This window comes from Chiloscyllium plagiosum, unplaced genomic scaffold (genome assembly GCF_037043375.1).
Source record: "Chiloscyllium plagiosum isolate Xiang-an unplaced genomic scaffold, Cpla_swu_hap1 HiC_scaffold_2, whole genome shotgun sequence".
NCBI lineage: Eukaryota > Metazoa > Chordata > Chondrichthyes > Orectolobiformes > Hemiscylliidae > Chiloscyllium > Chiloscyllium plagiosum.
In genome coordinates this window covers 158,583,868-158,601,363 of record NW_028270140.1, presented here as the reverse complement: position 1 = coordinate 158,601,363, position 17,496 = coordinate 158,583,868, and the positions used below count along the sequence as shown (strand labels likewise).

The window sequence follows — 17,496 nt, the reverse complement described above, 5'->3', positions numbered from 1 at the left end:
CCTCATTTCAATGTGTGTCTGCAGCAGCAAAGTTGATACCTTCAACTTATCCACTGAGCCGCTTTGGGTCTTCATCCCTTCAGAAAAAGTTTTCAGCACATTGGAATAAGTTTATAGTCCCAGACCTGCACAGAACTGGGAAGTCGAGAAATACTTTGCCATACACCTGGTGCACAGGTCAAATCAGATGCAGTATAGGAGGGTAATAACTAACTCATTACAGAGTGTACCATAAGACCATAAGAAATAGGAACAGAAATGAGCTGTTAGGCCCTTCAATAGGATCACAGCTATCCGACATCCCTCGTGTCCATTTTCCTCCATTTTCCCCATAACCCTTGATTTTCCGATTGATCAAGAATCTATCTCAGCCTTAAATCTACACAAGGACTCTCAATTTCCTACTGATTACTAGGGGGTCCATGATACAATCCCAATAAGGTGATTATCCCTTTCTTATTTCTCATTTCGACCCAAATAACTTCCCTGGATGTATTTCCAGGAATATCCTCCCTCAGTACAGCTGTAATGCTATCCCTAATCAAAAATGCCACTCCCCCTCCTCTCTTGCCTCCCTTTCTGTTCTCCTGTAGCATTTGTATTATGGAACATTAAGCTGCCTGTCCTGCCCATCCCTGAGCCACGTTTCTGTAATTGCTATGATATCCCAGTCCCATGTTCCTAACCATGCCCTGAGTTCATCTGCCTTCCCTGTTAGACCTCTTGCATTGAAATAAAAGTAGTTTAATTTATGAGTCCTACCATGTTCTCTGCTTTGTCCCTGCCTGCCCTGACTGTTTGACTTGCTTCTGTTCTCAACTGTCTCAGATTGATCTCTTTCCTCACTATCTCCCTGGGATCTCTCCCCCCCCCCCCACTCTGCCAAATCTTACTAGTTTAAATCCTCCCAAGCAGCTTCAGCAAATCTCTCTGCCAGTATATTCGTCCTCTTCCAATTCAGGTGCAATCTGTCTCTCTTGTACAGGTCACTTCTACCCCAGAAGAGATTCCAATGATCCAAATATGTGAATCCTTCTCCCATACACCAGCTCCTCAGCCATGTATTCATCTCCTCTATCCTCCTATTCCTACCCTCACCAGCTTGTAGCACTGGGAATAATCCAGATATTACTACTCTCGAGGACCTTTTTAAATTCCTGCCTAACTCTCTACATTCTCCCTTCAGAATCTCATCCTTTTTCCTTCCTATGTCATTGGTTCCAATGTGTACAATGACCTCCTGCTGGGCCCTCTCCCCCTTGAGAACATTCTGCACCCTCTCTGAGACATCTTTGATCCTGGCACCATTCTGATTTTTTGCTGCCTGCCACAGAAACATCTGTCTGTGCCTTGGACAAGAGAGTCCCCTAACACAATTGATCTCTTGGAACCTGATGTACCCTTCATTGCATTAGAGCCAGTCTCAATACCTGAAACTTGGCTATTCATGCTACATTCCCCTGAGAATCAATCACTCCTGATATTTCCCAAAACTGCACACTTGTTTGAAAGACTCCTGCACTACCTGCTTATCTCTCTTACCTGTCCTGGAGTTAACCCATCTATGTAACTGTATCTGCAATTTTTCTCCCTTTCTATAACTGCCATCCATCACATTCCCTTGCTCTTGTAAATTCTTCATTGCCTTTAACTGTTGCTCCAACCATTCCATTCAATCTGATAGGATTTGCAACCAAGGCATTTATTGCAGATATAATCCTCAGTCATATGTAAACTCTCCTGGAACCCCCACATCCAACAAGAATAGCATAGCATTCTACTAAGAGCCAATATTGCTTCTTCCAATCTACAGACCCAGAAAATAGCAGTCATATTCCTCAACAGAATACTGCTCCAGGCTAACTTAATACTTATGGCGTTTATTTTAAAGTTTAATCAAGAGACATATCTCAAATAAAATGTATAAGGAAGAAAGAACACACTTTACTCACTATTGTAGATTTACAGCAAGGCTAAACTTAAAACTATTCATTTATCTGTTTCTGTGCTGTGACCTCTCCCTAACAGCTTCCTCTAAGATCAGTTGTGAATTTCACTATTTGTTAATTTTCCTAGATACATTCCGATGTCCAGCAATACATGAATTTAACACAAAAGGCAGTAACTGCACAGGTTCACTGCTGTGTCAGTTAGCAGTGTGGGTTTCTTTCTCTCACTCTCTCTCTCACTCTCTCCTGCACTGACCTGACCATGTGCTGCCTTTGTCTGTTATTCTCCCTTTTAAAGGTGCTGTTGTTTTGACTTTTTTTTTCTCCAATGTTCCAAAACAATGCAAGAGCATATCAAATAGTAATTGCTGCTCCGGGAATTCGAGGAAATCACCTCCAACACTGAAAATACCTCAAAAAAGAGCAGCCTGTTACAGCCAGAAATTTTTCCCATCCTCAGTTATCTGTAGGATTAATAGGGTGGTTACGGTAGGGGATTTTAACTTTCCAAACAAAGACTGGGACTTCTATAATGTTAAGGATTTAGATGGAGAGGAACTTGCTAAGTGTGTACAAGAAATGTTTATGATTCAGTATGTGGATGTACCTACTAGAGAAGATACAAAACTTGAACTACTCTTGGGAAGGCAGAGCAGGTGACTGAGGTGTCAGTGGGGGAGCACTTTGGGGCCAGCAACCATAATTCTATTAGTTGTAAAATAGTGATGGAAAAGGATAGACTGTATCTAAAAGTTGAAGTTCGAAAATGGAGGAAGGCTAATTTTGATAGTATAAGGCAAGAACTTTCAAAAGCTAATTGGGGGCAGATGTTCGGAGGTAAAGGGACGGCTAGAAAATGAGAAGCCTTCAGAAATTAGATAACGAGAATCCAGAGAAAGTATATTCCTGTTAGGGTGAAAGGAAAGGCTGATAGGTATAGGGAATGCTGGATGACAAAAGAAATTGAGAGTTTGATTAAGAAAAAGAAGGAAGCATATGTCAGGTATAGACAGGATAGATCGAGTGAATGCTTAGAAGAGCATAAAGGCAGTAGGAGTATACTTAAGGAAATCAGGAAGGCAAAAAGGGGAGATGAGATAGATTTGGCAAATAGGGTTAAGGAGAATCCAGAGGGTTTTTACAAATACATTAAGGACAAAAGGGTAACTAGGGAGAGAATAGGGCCCCTCAAAGATTAGTGAGGTGGCCTTTGTGTGGAGCCGAGTACTTTGCATCAGTGTTTACTGTGGAGAGAGACATGGAAGATAAAGAATGTAGGGAAAAAGATGGTGATATCTTGTAAAGTGTCCATAATATAGAGGAGGATGTCCTGGATGTCTTGAAATGGAAAAGTGGATAAATCCACAGAACCTGATCAGGTGTACCGCAGAACTCTGTGGGAAGCTAGAGAAGTGATTGCTGGGCCTCTTGCTGAGATATTTGTATCATCGATAGTCATGGGTGAGGTGCTGGAAGACTGGAGTTTGGCTAACGTGGTGGTAAAGACAAGCCAGGGAACTATAGATCGGTGAGCCTGATGTCAGTAGTGGGCAAGTTGTTGGAGAGAATCCTGAGCGACAGGATGTACATGTATTTGGAAAGGCAAGGACTGATTAGGGTTAGTCAACATGGTTTGTGCGTGGGAAATCACGTCTCACAAACATGATTGAGTTTTTGAAGAAGTAACAAAGAGGATTGATGAGGACAGAGTAGTAGACGTGATCTATATGGACTTCAGTAAGGCGTTCGACAAGGTTCCCCATGGGAGACTAGTTTGCAAGGTTAGATCTTATGCAATACAGGGAGAACTAGCCATTTGGATACAGAACTGGCTCAAAGGTAGAAGTCAGAGGGTGGCGGTGGAGGGTTGTTTTCAGACTAGAAGGCTGTGACCAGATGACACCAAAATTGGAGGCGTAGTGGACAGCAAAGAAGGTTACCTCAGATTACAATGGGATCTTGATCAGATGGGCCAATGGGCTGAGGAGTGGCAGACGGTGTTTAATTTAGATAAGTGTGAGGTGCTGCATTTTAGTAAATCTTAGCAGGCATTATACACTTAATGGTAAGGTCCTAGGGAGTGCTGCTGAACAAAGAGACCTTGGAGTGCAGGTTCATAGCTCCTTGGAAGTGGAGTAGGTAGAGTAGTAAAGAAGGCATTTGGTATGCTTTCCTTTATTGGTCAGAGTACTGAGTACAGGAGTTGGGACGTCACGTTACGGCTGTACAGGACATTGGTTAGGCCACTTTTAGAATGTTACGTGGAATTCTGATCTCCTCCCTATGGAAGAATGTTGTGAAACTTGAAAGGGTTCAGAAAAGATTTACAAGGATGTTGCCAGAGTTGGAGGATTTGAGCTATAGGGAGAGGCTGAACAGGCTGGGGCTGTTTTCCCTGGAGCATCTGAGGCTGAGGGGTCGACAAGGTTCCCCATGTGAGACTGGTGAGCAAGGTTAGATTGCAGAGCGGTAGATGTGATCTATATGGACTTCAGTAAGGTGTTCGACAAGGTTCCCCATGGGAGACTGGTGAGCAAGGTTAGATCGCATGGAATACAGGGAGAACGAGCCATTTGGATACAGAACTGGCTCAAAGGTAGAAGACAGAGGGTGATGGTAAGGGTTGTTTTTCAGACTGGAGTCCTGTGACCAGTGGAGTGCCACAAGGATAGGTGCTGGGTCCTCTACTTTTCATCATTTATATAAATGATTTGGATGTGAGCATAAGAGGTACAGTTAGTAAGTTTGCAGATGACACCAAAATTGGAGGTGTCGTGGACAGTGAAGAAGGTTACCTCAGATTACAATGGGATCTTGACCAGATGGGCCAATGGGCTAGAAGTGGCAGATGGAGTTTGATTCAGATAAATGCGAGGTGCTGCATTTTGGGAAAGCAAGTCTCAGCAGGACTTATACAGTTAATAGTAAGGTCCTCGGGAGTGTTGCTGAAGAAAGAGACCTTGGAGACCAGGTTCGTAGATCCTTGAAAGTGGAGTCGCAGGTACATAGGATAGTGAAGAAGGCGTTTGGTATGCTTTCCTTTACTGTTCAGAGTATTGAGTATAGGAATTGGGAGGTCATGTTGCGGCTGTACAAGACATTGGTTTAGGCCACTGTTGGAATATTGCATGAAATTCTGGTCTCCTTCCTATCGGAAAGATGTTGTGAAACTTGAAAGGGTTCAGAAAAGATTTCCAAGGATGTTGCCAGGGTTGGAGGATTTGAGCTATAGGGAGAGGCTGAACAGGCTAGGACTGTTTTCCCTGGAGCGGAGGCTAAGGGGTGACCTTATAGAGGTTTACAAAATTATGAGGGGCATGGATAGGATAAATAGACAAAGTATTTTCCCTAGGGTGGGGGAGTCCAGAACTAGACTGCATATGTTTAGGGTGAGAGGGGAAAGATATAAAAGAGACCTAAGAGGCAACTTTTTCACGCAGAGGGTGGTATGTGTATGGAATGAGCTGCCAGAGGAAGTGGTGGATGCTGGTACATTTGCAACATTTAAGAGACATTTGGATGGGTATACGAATAGGAAGGGTTTGGAGGGATATGGGCCGGGTGCTGGCAGGTGGGACTAGATTGGGTTGGGATATCTGGTCGGCATGGACAGGTTGGACCGAAGGGTCTGTTTCCATGCTGTACATCTCTATGACTCTATGACTCTCAATCCTCTGAAAGAAGAAATTCCTCCTCATCTCAGACCTAAATTGGTGCCCCTTTATTCAGAGACTATGTTGTCTGGTCCTAGATTCTATCCTGAGGGGAAATGTCTTCTCAGCATTTACTCTGTCAAGCCCTTTAAGAATCCCATTTGTTTTAATGAGATCAGCTCTCATTCTTCTAAATTCTTGGAAGTAGAGTCCCAATCTGTTTAACATTTGCTCATAAAACAATCCCTCAATACCGGGGATCATTGTAGTGAACCTGCTCTGAAGTGCCTCCAATGAAGGAATACCTTTCCTTAAATAAGGGACGAAAACTGCTCACAGTACTCCAGATGTGGTCTCACCAGCACCTTGTACAGAAGCAGTAAGACTTCCCTGCTCTTATATTCGAAACCCCTCAAATAAGGGCCAACATTCCATCAGCCTTCCTAATTACCTGCTGCTCCCTGTGTGCTAGCTTTTTGTGTTTCATGCACAACTACCTCCAAGTCCAAGGGAGAACTAACGAACAATCTCACGTTTTCCCACATTTACTCCATTTGCCCCTTATTTAGTGTATCAGTATCTCACTGTAAACTGTTTATCTCCCTCTCACAACTTGGTGTGCTGCAACGATCAGTGCTGGGTCCACTGCTTTTTGTGATTTATATAAGTGATTTCAGTGTGAATATGGGAGATATCGTTAGTAGGTTTGCAGATGACACCAAAATTGGTGGTTTAGTCGACAGATAAGAGGTTTATCTCAGAGTACAATGGGAACTTGATCAGATGGGCCAATGGCCAAGGAATGGAAAATGGAATTTAATTTAGATTAACGTGAGGTGTTGCTTTTTGGTAAGGCAAATCAGGGCAGGATTTATACAGTTAATGGTAGGGCCCCAGAGAATGTTCCCAAACAAGACCACCTTGGGGCACAGGTGCAAAGTTCCTTGAAAGTGGAGTCATACGTAGACAGAGTGGTGAAGGGGGCATTTGGCATACATGGCTTCATTGTTCAGAACACTGAGTATCGGAGTTGGGGTGTAATGTTGCAGCTGTAAAGGACACTTTTAGAATGCTACGTTCAGTTCTGGTCTCCCTGCTATAGGAAATATATTAAAATTGAAAGGGTTCAGAAAATATTGCCAGGGTTGGAGGGTTTGAGCTATAGGGAGAGGCTGAATAGACTAAGGCTATTTTCCCTGGACCATCTGAGGCTGAGGGGTGATCTTATAGAAGTTTATAAAATCATGAGAGGCAAGGATAGGGTGAATAGTGAAGGTCTTTTCCCAGGGTAGGGGAGTCCAAAACTAGAGGGCATAGGTTTCAGGTGAGAGTGGAAAAATTTAAAAGGGACCTGAGGGGCAACTCTTTCATGCAGGAGGTGCTGTGTATATGGAACAAACCGCCAGAGGAAGGGGTGAGGCAGATACAAATACATAATTTAAAAGGAGTCTGGATTGTTAAATGAATGGGAAGGATATAGAGGAACATGGGCCAAATGCTCGCAAATGGGACTTGATCAGTTTAGAATATCTGTTTAGCATGGAAGAGTTTGACCAAAGGGTATGTTTCCATGCAGTATAAGTGGATTGGAGTACAGAATCATCACAGTGCAGAACAAGGCCATTTGATCCACCATGGCTGAGCTCTGATTCTCCAAATAGGCATCTCAGTTCGCACCATTCTCCTGCATTTTTCCTTGAACCCTGCGCATTCTTCCAGTTCAAATAAGTCAAATTTTCTTTTACATGCTGTTTGAACCTGACTCCACCACACAAGAGATGTGAATCTTGGGAGATCATGATGAACATCGAAATGGCAGTGGCCTTAAACAGGTTGCATCCACTACAAAAAACTTAGGAAATTTCCAAAGGATAATCAGAAATCAAGAGGTGTTATAATGAAATAAACTTAAACTAATCCCCAGGGAAGGGGTGACAATCAGACCATAAGATATAGGAGTATAATTAGACTATTTGGCCCATCGAATTTGCTTCATTATTTGATTGGGGCTGATATGTTTCTCAAACCCATTCTCCTGCCTTTCCCTGTAACCCTTGATTCTGTGATTGATCAAGAGCTGATCTATCTGTGTCTTAAATACAATAAATGACTTGGCCTCCACAGCCCACTGCGACAATGATTTTTACACATTGACTACACTCTGGCTGAAGAAATTTCTCCTCACTTTAGTTTGAAAGTATTGTCCCTTCAGTCTAGGTCTGTGTACTTTGGTCCTAGTCTCCCTTGTGAGTGGAAACATCTCCACATCCACTTTATCTTGGGCTCAGTATTCAGGAAGTTTCAATTACAGAGGAGGTGGTGCTGGATCACTTGAAACACATAAAGTTGTATAAATCCCTAGGATCTGATCAGGTGTACCCTAGAATTCTGTGGGAAGCTAGGGAAGTGATTGCTGGGCCTCTTGCTGAGATATTTGTATCATCAAAAGTCACAGGTGAGGTGCCGGAAGATTGGAAGGTGGCTAACATGGTACCACTATTCAAGAAAGGTGGTAAGGAAAAGCCAGGCAATGATAGACCAGTGAGCCTGACGTCAGTGGTGGGCACGTTGTTGGAGGGAATCCTGAGGGATAGAATTTATATGTATTTGGAAAGGCAAGAACTGATTCGGGATAGTCAACATGGATTTGTGCGTGGGAAATCATGTCTAACAAACCTTATTGCATTTTTTGAAGAAGTAACAAAGAGGATTGATGAGGGTGGAGCAGTGGATGTGGTCAATATGGACTTCATTAAAGCATTCGACAAGGTTCCCCATGGGAGACTGGTTAGCAAGGTTAGATCTCATGGAATACATGGAGAACTGCATTTTGTAAAGGCAAATCAGGGTAGGACTTATAGACTTAATGGTAAGGTCCTGGGGAGCATTGCTGAACAAAGATACCTTGGACTGCAGGTTCATCATTCCTTGAAAGTGGAGTCTCAGGTAGATAGGATAGTGAAGTAGTTGTTTAGAACATTGTGAAACTTGAAAAGGTTCAGAAAAAATTTACAAGGATGTTGCCAGAGTTGGAGGATTTCAGCCATAGGGAGAGGTTGAATATGCTGTTTCCCTTGGACCATTGAAGGCTGAGGGGTGACCTTATAGAGGTTTATAAAATCATGAGGGTCATGGATAGGGTAAATAGTCAAGGTCTTTTCCCGAGGTTGGGGGAGCCCAGAATTAGAGCTATAGGTTTAGGGTGAGAGGGGAAAGATATAAAAGGGACCTAAGGGCCAACTTTTTCACACAAAGGGTGGTGAACATATGAATGAGCTGCCACAGGAAGTGGTGGGGGCTGTTCCAATTACAATATTTAAAAGGCATCTGGATGGGTACTTGAATAGAAAGGGTTTAGAGAGATATGGGCCAAGTGTTCACAAATAGGACTAGATTAATTTTGGATAGCTGGTTGGCATGGATGAGTTGGACCAAAGGATCTGTTTCTGTGCTGTACATCTCTATGACTTCAAGGCCCATTATTCTAAACTCAGTCAAGTATAGATCCAACGTGCTCAACCACTCCCCATATGACAAGCCCTTCATCCCCAGGATTATTCTTGTAAACCTTCTGTGGAGCTCTTCCAAGGCCAGCAAATCCTTCCTTAGATACGGGGCCAAAAACTGCTCACAATATTTCAAATGTGGTCTGACCAGAGCCTTATACTGCCTCTGCTCTTCTGTTCTAGCCCTGTTGAAATGAATGGTAATATTGCAATTGCCTTCCTAACTGCCAGCTGAACCTGCATATTAAGCTTAAGAAAATCCTGAACTAGGACTTCTAAGTCCCTTTTGCTTCAGATTTCCAAAACCTTTCCACATTTATAAATAATCTGTCCCTCTATTTTTCCTAACAAGGTATATCACCTATGCCATTCCATTTGCCATTTCTTTGCCCACTCTCCTAGCCTGTCTAAGTCTTTCTGCAGCCTCCCTACTTCCTCAGCACTACCTACCCCTCAACCAATCTTTGTGTTATCTGCATATGTAACACCAATGTGCTCAGTTCTTTCATCCAGATCATTAGTGTATAATACGAATAGTTGTGGTCCCAATACTGATCTCTGTGGTATTCCATAGTCACTGGCTACCATCCTGAAATAAAACTCTTTATCCCCACCCTCTACCTTCTGCCAGTCAGCCAAACCTCTACCCATGCCAGTACCTTGCCCAAGCACCATGGGCTCTTATTTTATTTAGCAGCTTTCTGGTGTGGAAATTTGTCAAAACCTTCCTGAAATCCAAGTGGATAAAACTTTTGTCTCACTTGCTTGTTATCTCCATAAAGAGTTCTAACCAATCTGTCAGACATGACCTTCCCTTGACGAAGCCATGCTGACAAAGCTCTATTTTACCATGCACTTCCAAGTACTCTGCAGATTCATGCTTAATAATAGACTGTAAAATCTTACCAACAACCAAAGTTCAAGCTAACCAGCTTATAGTTTCCTGTCTTCTGCCTCTCTCCCTGCTTAAACAGGTGTTTACAGTAGTCATTTTCCCTCTAGGATCCTGCCTGACTCCAGTGATTTCTGAAAGATCATTACCAATGCTTCCTTAGCTATCTCCTTCTCAACTCTGGGGTGTCATCCATTTGGTCTGGGTGATTATCTACCTTTAGACCTTTCAGCTTGCCCAGCACCTTCTCTTTAGTGACGGCCAAAACACGTACCTCTGCCCATGACTGACTTGAAGATCTGGTGTGATGGTGTCTTCCGCTATGAAAACTGATGCAAAGTACCTATTCAGTTGCTCCACTATTTCTTTGTTCCCCATTACTGCTTTAGTCTCATTTTCCAGCAATCCAATATCCATTCTGCCCTTCTCATACCTTTTATGTGTCTAAAAAAAACTCTTGCAATTTTCTTTAATATTACTAGCGAGCTTACTCTCATATTTCATCTTCACCCCTCTATTGCTCTTTTTAGTTATCCTCTCCATATTTTTAAAGATTTCCCAATCCTTTGTCTTCTGACTAATCTTCACCACATTGAATGTTTTTTGCTTTGCTTTTATGCTATCCTGACTTCCCTGGTCAGCTATGGTTGTGTTGTCCTCCCCTTAGTATGTTTTTCCTTCCTTGGGATGAATTCCCACTGTGCCCCCTAAATTACCTCCAGAAACTCCTGCCATTGCTGCTCTGCTGTCTTCCTGCTAGGCTCCCTTTCTGCTTATCTCCGGCCAGCTCCTCCCTTATGTCTTTATAGTTTAGTAAGTTGTAATACCGTTACATCTGATTCCAGCTTCTCTCCCTCAAATTGCAGGGTGAATTTATCATATTCTGGTCACTGATCCCAAGGGATCCTTAAGCCCCTTTTCAAGTCTGCTTCATTACACATCACCAAATCCAGAACTGCAAGTTCCCTAGTACCACAAACTGCTCCAAAAAAATCCATTTTATAGATATTTCACAAATTTCTTTTCTTGGGATCAGCTATCAACTCAATTTTCCCAGTCCACCTACATATTGAAGTCCCCCATGATGATCATAATAGTGCCTTTCTTACATGTCTTTTCTATCTCCCGAATTATTTTCTTCCCCACATCCTGACTACTGCAAGGAGACCTGGACACCATTCCCATCAGGAACTTCCTTTCCCTTTGCGGTTCCTCAACTCTCCCCACACAGATTCTAGGCCTTTCAATTGTGTATCACTCTGAGCTACTGATTTCATTTCATTTCTTACTAACAGGGCAATGCTGTCCCCTCTGCCCAGCTGCCTGTCCTTTCAATAGGATGTTTATCCTTATTTAGTTCCCAGCAGCCACATCTCTGTGACACCCATAACACCGTACTCCCTCCATTTTATTCTGCACTACAAATTCATTCCCCTTGAATCATACACTGCGTACATTTAAGTACAACACCCTCAGTCCTGTGTTGACTGCCCCTGTTTTCATAACTGTCCCCTTGTCTGTTGTCCCTGAAGTTAGATTCCTGACATTTCCATACTCTCTGTCCTGTTACTTATTCTAGAAACTTTAATAACTTCTGCTGAGTCCCCCCCAACTTTAACTTATTCTGCAATTTTCTATGCAATTGAACTCCCCTCCCCACACCCCTTGTCAGTGAGACTGAATCTATCCATTCAGCTCTGCCTCAGATTCCTCACATTTCCTATCCACCAAACTCAACTTTCCCAGACATACTGCCCAACCCAAGCTCCCACCTTTTCAAATTTCTCCTTCCTCTCAGGTCTTCTCCAAGCTTATCTCGAAATCCACCTCTTGATCCTACAACCACTTTCCCATCAAATAGCTGACATCTCTACCATAACAATTGACACTGTGAAACTCTCTGTCTACTCAGGTGCTATCTATTTCACATCCATCCATCACCACCACCTCATAAACACCATCCTTTACACTTTTGTCCTTCCAAACTACCGGAAGTAGTTGTCCATCTTCAACCTCGACTTGCTCTCCAAAATTTTCATGAAGGAATTACATTTAGTTCCTCCGGCTAAAGGGATCATAAAGTCATAGAGTCGTACAGCATGGAAACAGATCCTTTGGTCCAACTCGTCAATGCTAACAACGTTTCCCAAATTAAACTAGCCTATCAAAGGGGAAAACAGGAAAAGGGGACTGAGTTGGATGATCAGCCATGGTCATCTTAAATGGCCTACTCCTGCTCCTACTTTATTTGTTTCCCAAATCTCCCAAGTCCTCTACGAATCTTATATATTTCACTAACGCCACCTCTCATTTTTGTAAACTCCAATAAGTGGCACAGCGCCAGAGACCCGGGTTCAATCCCTGCCTCAGGCAACTGTCTGTGTCGAGTTTGCACATTCTCCCTGTGTCTGCATGGGTTTCCTCCGGGTGCTTCAGTTTCCTCCCACAGTCCAAAAATGTGCAGGTTAGGTGAATTGGCCATAGTAAATTGCCCGCAGTGTTAGGTGAAGGAGTAAATGTAGGGGAATGGATCTGGGTGGACTTGTTGGGCTGAAGGACCTGTTTCCACACTGTAAGTAATCTAATAAAATTCTTGAGTACAGGCTCAATCTGGGCAGCATGGTTAGCACTGCTGCCTCACAGCGTTAAAGACCCGGGTTCAATTCCCGCCTCAGGCAACTGTCTGTGTGGAGTTTGCATATTCTCACCGTGTCTGCGTGGGTTTCCTCCGGGTGCTCCGGTTTCCTCCCACAGTCCAAAAATGTGCAGGTTATGTGAATTGGCCACGCTAAATTGCCTGTCGTGTTAGGTGAAGGGGTAAATGTAGGGGAATGGGTCTGGGTAGGTTGCTCTTCAGAGGGTCGGTGTGGAATTGTTGGGCCAAAGGGCCTGTTTCCACATCTAATCGAATCTGATCTAATCTAATCTCAACATTACTCAACTTCTCCTCAGAAGAAAATTCCTCCAAACCCAGAATCAACCTTGTGATCTTCATGTTTGAACCATTTTAATTAGCTTCCCTCCATGTGACAATACTGAAATTATCCTGTCAAAGTGTCCAATCACATCCTAAGTGACGATGACAAGGGTCACCTATCTTTCCTCAGCTTCCTTCACCTATCTGCAGCTATTGACAGAGTTGACCATATTCTCCTACTCCTTCAACTGCCACTTTTCAGTTGGGTGGGACTACACATGCTCAGTTCCTTCCTTGTCTGTCTAGAGACTAGCAATGGTGCCTCATTCTGCTCCCACGACTTTTGGACTCCCACAGGATTGATTCTTGATCCCATGACCAAGATCATCTTGACAACACCATCTCAAAATTCCCAGGCAGCTAAATCTTCACTTCTTTCTGTATTTTTTCTTGAAGTTGTACCATTAGTATCTGAAGTAAATTAGATAGAAGTGATAAGAAGAAAGAAAGGAATTTTAAGAGTCCTTGAAATGTGCTGAATGCATTCAGCAAATGGAGTGTTAGCCTTGGAGTGTGCTTAAGCATAGACGTAGTTTCTTGAACTTGTAGATTATGACTCAATTATGCCAGAATAAGGGGTCACCCATTTAAGACAGAGACGAGGAGGAATTTCTTCCCTCAGATGGGCATGAATCTGTGGAATTCTTTACCGCAGAGGGCTGTTGAAGTTGTATCATTGTGTATGTTCAGCGCTGAAATAGACAGAGTTATAATCAGTAAGGGTGTTGGAGAAGTTACCCAATTGAACAGAGACCACACAAGCACGGATTGGGTGAAATTGACAAGCTGTTTACTACATGCAATATCGCTGGTGAATTACAGTACAGTCAAGAGTAAAGAGTAAAACATAATCAACGGGAGGACCATCAGCAGTCCAGTAGCAGCAATCAGTCCGTGATTGAGTTAGAAGAGTCCGATCCTCTGTGAGAGTAGGTGCTAATGTTTCTCATCCTGACATCAATGGGTTTCCATTGTGGTTTGTCCACAAACAAGCATGGTACCTTGGTGCCTTTCAGTCTGAGCCTCCTTTGTGGAATTCCAGTATGTGTGAGGAGCGAGGCAGCCTTTAGGGCTTCAGGAGCAATTGTGCTTACTGAAGGCTAGGAAGTCTATTGTCAGGCTGTCTCGGGAAGTGTAATCCCTAGTCTGGAAGCGGCTTGAGTCATCTCTCGTTTGCTGCCTCGTGTCTTAGTTAGTCTGTTTGGTCAAGGCTGAGGCACTCTGGGAAGTTTCTGTTGTGGCTTAGGCAGACATGCTTCCTTATGTTCTTTGTAGCCATGCTGTGGGTGGACAGGGAAACAGATTTTCTCCCACAAAGAGAATCAAGGGTCATTGTAAAAGGCAAAAAGTTGTGTTGAGGATTATCAGATCAGCCATGATCTCTTTGAATGGTGCAGCAGACTTGTCGTGAAACAAACTCGCAGCTCAGCACTGTCCCCATGACTTGTCTGGACTTGTCCTACCTGCCTATCTCCTTTTCCACCTATCCACTCCACCCTCTCCTCCCTGACCTATCACCTTCATCCCCTCCCCCACTCACCCATTGTACTCTATGCTACTTTCTCCCCACCCCCACCCTCCTCTAGCTTATCTCTCCACGCTCCAGGCTCACTGCCTTTATTCCTGATGAAGGGCTTTTGCCCGAAACGTCGATTTTGAAGCTCCTTGGATGCTGCCTGAACTGCTGTGCTCTTCCAGCACCACTAATCCAGAATCCATGGACTGTATGGCCTACTTCTGTCTTATGTGTTATGCTCTTACTTATCTGCTTTTGGCTCTATGTCAATAATATGATCTGGGATCTTCATTTAAGTTCAAAATACAATTAAAATTCAACTTGTTGCCATCGATATTTCCTCTGTTTTGTGGTTGTGAGGCTTGTATTAAGCTGGATATGTCCCTTGGGATCCTAGTACTCTGCTGTTTCCAAATTGCTCTCATTTGTGGTGTTTAATGACCTTCATTTGTCTGCTCTCCAGCTGCTGCTGTACAGATTTTCAGAACACTGTGTACCCAATTATGATCAATAGGTAACCAGAGAAATTGAGACAAATTAGATGCTTTGTTGTGTCATGTTGAGCCATCAGAGTGCATGATAATCAAGGTTTTGAGTTCAAAGGGCTCTATAATTACAGTCCTGTGATAATGGAGGATCTTTGACCACTGCTTACAGCTCTCTAATAGTTCAGTCCTGTGGTAATTGAGGAGTCTTGAATGCCCAGGGCTCAGTGTTTCAGTCTTGCCATCATACAAATAAATAAAATGAAAGATCTCTGTAGGTAAAACATGAAGGAAGCGCATGCAGCTACACAAAGGCAAATATCAAGCTGCAACGGGTCATAGTGCTGCCTAATCCTCCAACCTTGCTGAGAATCTAATAGAGTCATGGAGTCATACAGCATGAAAACACAATGAGGATTGTCAACTCAGCTTGGAATTTTTCCTCGGCTTTTGACCAAGAATCTTTGGATATTTGCATTCAGTTGGACAGACACAAGAGGATCAAGACAAATATGGAAATCTGCAAGAGCATCTCTCCTTTCTCAGCAGTACCTCAGACCTGTGCTGCAAAGTGACTGTCTTCTCTTCCATTGTGAGTTTACAAAGGCAGATTTTGCAATCATCTTCCAGTTGCATTACTGGGAGAGTTTTAATATCACAGGAGGCCATTCAGCCCATCATGTCTGCCCTGATTCTTTGAGCACTTTAATTGAGTCCCAATCACCTGCCTTTTCCCCCATAATCCTGAGCATCATTTCTATTTGAATAATCATCCACTGCCTTTTTCAATGTCTCAGTTGAACTACCTGATGAAGGAGCTGCACACTGAAAGCTAGTGCTTCCAAATAAACCTGTTGGACTATAACCTGGTATTGTGTGATTTTTAAACTTAATCAATTGAACATATTCCCACCACTTTCAGACAATGCACTGCATATTCTAAATACTCATTGTGTGAAAAGGTTTATTTCTCATCTTGCATTTGCTTCTTTTGCAAAACACTCTAAGTCTGGGCCCTGTTTCTCAATCCATTTACAGGAGGTAACAAAATTCTCTCTATTTACTTTGTCAAGATCTCTCATGATTTTAAAAACTTCATTAAAATCTCTTCTTAGTCTTCTCTTGTCCAAGGTGAAGAAGTCCCAACTTCTTCAATCTTTCCCCATAACTGAAGTTTCTCATTCCTGGAGACATTCTTACAAAATGTTTCTGTACTCTCTCCAATGTATTCATATTATTCCGATGATGTGGCACCCACAACTGTACACAATCCTCCATCTGAGATCTATCATGTGTCTTGTACAAATTCAACATTACCTCCTTGCTCTTGTACTCTATACCCCTATTAATAAAGCTGAGGTCAAAATCAGAAATCACATGACACCAGGTTGCAGTCCAACAGGTTCATCTGAAATCACAACTTTTCAGAGCACACCCCCTTCATCAGGGTGTAGTGGGATGGAAGATCTCACAGTTACAGAATTTATAGGCAAAGAGATCATGGACGGAGAGGTCAAAAGATCATAGAACTGGAGTGAGTGGAGTGTCGAATAATAAGTCTCTACAGGTGACCAAGAGTGTTAGATGGTGTGAGTAAAGTGTCAACAGCTGAATAACAAGCGAAGAGTTGACCTATAATTCATTTAAATGAGGCAGAGACATAAATACAAAAAAATTAAAAGTAAGGTGGTGCTGGAGGTAAATTAAATGACTGGAATAACATAATAGGTATAAAAGTTACATATCGAGGGTCTAACCAAAGTAATATGTAATCCTGAACTGTACAAATAAATTAAGGTAGAGAGATCATAACAATTTATCAAGATGATGGTGTCAAACAGGACTGCAAGGAAGATTTTACAGATATAGAACAGAATGGTCGGGTCACATGTAGCACAACATGAACCCAAGGTGAGGTCATCTTCACGGGTAAAGAACTTTTCTTCCTTTGAACTCGTGGTGAGGAATCACTGAAACAATATGTAACAATATCAACAAATTTTATTCCACCATCAGACTTACCATGGATACTCTTCAGAATCAGTCTCATTTTTGGACACAGGCATCTGCATCAAGGATAGACACTTCACCGCAGACCCATGGATAATCTCACAATGCTGCACTTCTCTAGCTTCCACCCTAAAGATACTTCCATCCCTTACGGACAAGCCCTTCACATACACAGGATCTGCTCAGATGAGGAGGAACACAATGGAAACCTAAAGATTTTGAATGACACACTCATAAGGATGGGATACAATGTTCAATTCATCGATTGCCAGTTCCAACATGCCATAGCAAAAAACTGCAACAACCTCCTCAGAAGACAGATATAGAATATGACCGATAGAGCACCCTTTGTCGTCCATACTTCCTGGAGCGGAGAGACCATGCCACGCAACAATTACCAGACAGGAATGTTCCCTCCCAGTTGGGGAACACTTCAGCGGTCATCCACAAACTTTAAAATTGTCACCTGCACACAGTCATTAATAAATATCAGAAAAAGCAAGGATCC

The 17,496-nt window shown here is 42.8% G+C and overlaps 1 protein-coding gene across 2 annotated transcripts in view; it reads right to left on the bottom strand.

The window, feature by feature from the left end:
• The window catches only part of ghra (growth hormone receptor a), a 220,467-nt gene that overhangs the window by 87,890 nt on the left and 115,081 nt on the right, over positions 1 to 17,496 (bottom strand). The window lies entirely within an intron of this gene.